The sequence below is a fragment of the Crocuta crocuta genome, unplaced genomic scaffold (assembly GCF_008692635.1).
Source record: "Crocuta crocuta isolate KB4526 unplaced genomic scaffold, BGI_CrCroc_1.0 scaffold724, whole genome shotgun sequence".
Taxonomy (NCBI): Eukaryota; Metazoa; Chordata; class Mammalia; order Carnivora; family Hyaenidae; genus Crocuta; species Crocuta crocuta.
This window is the reverse complement of record NW_027532430.1, coordinates 403,934-408,898: the sequence shown is the minus strand read 5'-3', so window position 1 is coordinate 408,898 and position 4,965 is coordinate 403,934.

The window sequence follows — 4,965 nt, the reverse complement described above, 5'->3', positions numbered from 1 at the left end:
TTGATACTCCCTTCAGATTTCCATACAAATGATCTATAGCCTTTCATCCCACTGCTTCTTTTCCTAGTTAATCTTCTATTTCTTTTTTTTTAAAATATTTTTATTAATTTCTAGGAGAGAGAGAGAGACAGCGTGAGCAGGGGAGGGTCAGAGAGAGAGGGAGACACAGACTCTGAAATAGGCTCCAGGCTCTGACCTGGCAGTCAGCACAGAGCCTGACACGGGGCTCGAACCCACGAACCGCGAGATCATGACCTAAGCGAAAGTCAGACGCTTAACCGCCTAAGCCACCCAGGCGCCCCGTTAATCTTCTATTTCTTATCACTTACCAAACAATGTGGTCTTCAAGGTATTTTTAAACTACTAGAGGTTGAAATATATATCTCAATATATTGGGGGATTTCAAAACAGAAGTTAGGTAATCTGCGTTAATTCCTCATTTTTACCATCATACAACATACTACGGAGAATTATTTTGTCACTGAACTTATAAATAAGGTCCAAGTCATCTTCCAGAATTGCATATTTCATTTTGCTTTTCTAGCTTGAATTCTCAGGTATTTTGTTTATCATGTATTAAGCAAACTTATACTCTTCTTTTCTTACATTCAAATAAATTTTTATTACTTTTATTACACCTTATTACTTTTATTAATAAAAGTTTTATTACTTTTCCCAAGGACCTATTTCTACTCTAATGTCCACTCATACATCTGCTTTTAAAGTGTCTTGTAGTCCTTGTATAAAATGACTTCTTAAATCAAACAATTTCACTTACAAATTCATGTATTTTAACTAGTAGATGATTGTTATGTATATCAGTGTAGTCATATCTGAGAATTTATACACAGTTATGCTATAAACCGTTTTTCTTTTAACTCTCCCTTACACCATTAGAGAAACTTTATTTTATTTCTTAAATAAAGTATAGAAAATTTTCATTAGCAAAGAATTTTAATGTTAAAAAAGTATATTAAAATTATTTCATCAAAAAGAGTAACTGCATCATTATAGTTAAGAACCTTGAACTAGAATTATTCTCATTTTACTATCAGAAGATTGCTAGACTTATCAAAGACTTCCTTATCAGAGGGCCTCAAAAGAAATGGGATAGAGACCTCACTGGTCATATGTCTGCTTCCATACTGCTTGCTAACTTTCTACTGGAAGTAGAATTCTGTTGGAGAGTTTATTTTGTTGTACTGTATAAAATGTACTGTATAAAATTACAGAGATGTAATAGGAAAAAGAAACACCATTCCTGTCTTAGGCCATCTAGACTGCTATAACAAAATACAATAAACCAGGTTCCTTATAAAAAACCCAGAAATTTATTTTTTACAGTTATAGAGAATGGAAGTCCAAGATCAAGGTGCCAGCATGGTCAGGTAAGGGCTCTCTTGTGGGTAGAAGACTTTGTATCCCTACATGGCAGAACGGGCTAGGGATCTCTCTGGGGTCCCATTCATGAGAGATCTATCCTCATGACCCAAGCACCTCTCAAGGGTTCCTCTTCCTAGTAGGCATTAGGATTTCAACATATGCATTCTGGGGGAACACAGATGTTCAGATCATGCAGTTCCCTTCAATTTATACTAATAGAAAGCCACCTTACTTTTTAAGAGAACATGACAATTATTGAAAAAAAATGACTGAAGCCAGTTTGTAACTATTGACAGCTCATTGTGATGGGAAGCATGTAAGTTAAATCATGTGTTCCATGGTTTCTCGTTCATACTGGGTTCTTTGCAATCAGAGAACAATTTACTAATTGCATATGTTAGTAGGCTTTATTACACTAGTCTTCCTTTTCACTAGTCCTGACATTCTTTCAGGGTATAGAAATGTATAAATACTTAAGTCGATAGTGCTTACATTTATCCTGTGTCCTAAAGTACTGCGAAAATAAAATAAGGTACAACAAAAAGAATATGAGTATAAAGCTAAACATTATTGATGATTTTAGTCCCTGAGGAGATGTATAAAGAAATGTATTGATGAAATACAGGAACTACACCTACACTATGGACTGGTATTTTCTTTCTTTTAGTAAGGAACCACCTAGAATCTCTGAGCTTAAAAGTATATACATATACATATACAGAGAGGATGGATAGAAATCTACAGACTTCCTTCTTGATTCCACTCTTCTGACTCAGGGTCCTAACCATATACATCTCTTAGTGGGTAACCTTCTAGAGGGTTATTTATCAATATTCCTTGATTAAGTAATCTCTACTTTATATCTATGTTCCATGAATACTTCAACTTGTAAGGGAGAATGAATCATAGATAGCTATCACTAACATACACCCTGAAAACATATGTTATATCAGACTTTCTCATTTCCTTAAATTGTGCTCAGTCATAAAACAGTCATTTGTATTTAAATCTCATAAGTGATAAGGTGCTATTATTATCTCACTTTTATAGATAAAGAAACTGAGGTACACAAAGATTAAGTAACTTATTCAAGGTCACGTATCCCTGGTAAGAATGCTAGTCAGGCTCCAGTATTTGCTCTAAATTATTAGGCCATTCTATCTTCTATCTTCTTTAACCAATGAAAACTAAATTAATAATAGTTACCAAGGAATGTTGTATTTTCCTAGCCAAAGGTACATTTTGCCCTTACCTTGGACATCTCAGTATCATTGGACAATATATTCCAACCTCTACACCTTAAGAGTCTTTCTCTAGGAGAGTGTCTACCAGGGTACAATCCTTTCTTGACTTTCTCTGATTTCTGGTTATTTCATCTCATCTCTCTTCTATAATTCCTCCTCAACAGCTGGTTTTAAAAGTTTTCAGTTTTTACTAAGGTTTTGTCCTTGATTCTCTTTAATCCTTCCTTGGCATTTTCTTCCTGGGTGAATTTGCTTAGGTTTATGATATCATCCTTCATTTTTAATCATTTTAATCAATGACATATAGATATATATAGATAGATAGATAGGTTATATATATATGACTACAAAATATATATGACTATATATATAGTATGTCATCACTGAGATGACATATTTTTCCTCATTAACTCTTTTCTGTCTAATAGACATATTTATCTCTGTGTCTTAACAGGGACCTCAAATTCAATATATTCAATTAGTTACATTATATTTGTTTTCTCGAAGTGCCTTCACTGGTATTCCTCATCTGTGCTAAAGAATATAATCAACTTAATCTTCCAAGGTATAAACCCCAGGATTATTCTCAACTTCCAAGTTTCCTTCATTCTCACTAGCACACTGGTGACAGTTATGGGTTGAAATAACCTCAAACATACGTTTAAGTCCTGAGGGGAGGAGCTAAGATGGCAGAACAGCATGGAAGGTTTTTTTTGTGTGTCTCATGTCCATGAAATACAGCCAGATCAACACTAAACCATCCCGCACATCTAGAAAACAGATGTGAGGATTAACACAACAATCTACACAACCTGAACCACAGAACTCAGCAGGTACACAGCATGGAGACATAAACTGGGGGAGAGAGAAACCACGTAGGGAAAGAGTTGTTTTTGCTTGTGGAGAGAGGATGGACATGGGGGAAGAGTACAGGAAAAGCAACTGTTCCAAAAGCAGCTGGAGAGAAATTGGAAAAGTGGAAACAGCCACAGGGACTGAACTAAAAAGGGAAAAAGGAGAAAAGAGAAAGTTACATTCCATTAAGACTCCTTAAACAGGGGGGGTTCAGAGTCTGAAACTGCAGCTCAATACCTAGTTGTGCTCTGGTGAGAAGGGCAAATCCCCAAGAGCAGAATAAAGTCCAAGGATCCCCAGGCTACATGGGGGGAGGTGGTTCCCCTGCATTTGGAGGACATTTGGTAGAGGCTGTGAGGTTCTCCCAAAGGCAAAGGCCCCAGTTGACCCCAGAAAACAACCACGTTCATTGGTGCTGGAACAACATCATTAAGGGTGAAGCCTGGGGGCAGATGAATGTTGTGATTTTCCATAATCCCTGAAACCCTGCTGCTACATGATTGCATGAACTCTTTCTGGGGCAGACTGACAGCCACAGTCTCTGGGCATCAGCAGCAGCACAGTCCCGTGAAAGTTCTTGGGTGCGGCTGGCACCTGGCCATTGCTCTGTGAGACCTTCCCACAGAGGAGCAGATAGAGTCAAAGCCACAGTCCTTCAGAAGTAAGGGATCAGGGGAAAAAGGCTCTTCTGAGATAAAACTCAGGAAGGAGGTGCTGGCTGGCAACCTGACATCTTAGTCATGGACAGTGTAAAAGCAGGTGTTGGGGGCAGGGAGGGGATAGAAGCCAGAGACAAAGGATGGGTGTGCAACTGCTGATCAGAAAGAAGAGAGTTCTGATACTAGAGACTGGGTAGTTGGGTGTCACCATTTTTATCCTTCCAGCGCATGCTAATATACATCCACAAGCACCACAACAATCTACCCCAGTAAACAAAGTAGCACCGTGCATCTAGTGGCGAAAAGAGCCATTATACAAGGTCCCCCCAAATGGGCCAACCTTGCTCTTCAGGAACACCACAAATCTCTCCACCTCTTTAGTTTATGGACTATCAAGTACTTCATAGCTTTACTTCTAGGGGGAACAATGTAATTTCAATCGTATTTCAGATTGTTCACTGGTCCATCTATTCAATTTTCTTTCTTTCTTTTTTTTTCTTGAATACAGAAAGAGAAAAAATACTTTTACTTTTAATTTTTATTAAAATATTTTTCTTTAATTTTTTTTTCTATCATGTTTTACATTTTTGTAAACTTTTGAAATTCTATTTACTTCCATCATTTATTTTTATTCTATGTCATTGTATTCATTTTTTCAAATTTTCAAACGTTTTCCTTTCTTTTTTTTCCCCTTTTTCCCCCTCTAATCTATCAAGCTTCTTTCAACACCCAGACCAAAACACACCTAAGATCTAGAATCATTTATTTGATTTTTCGTGCTGTTTTAAGTGTTTTAATTTTAATTTTTTTTACCTCATTAATTC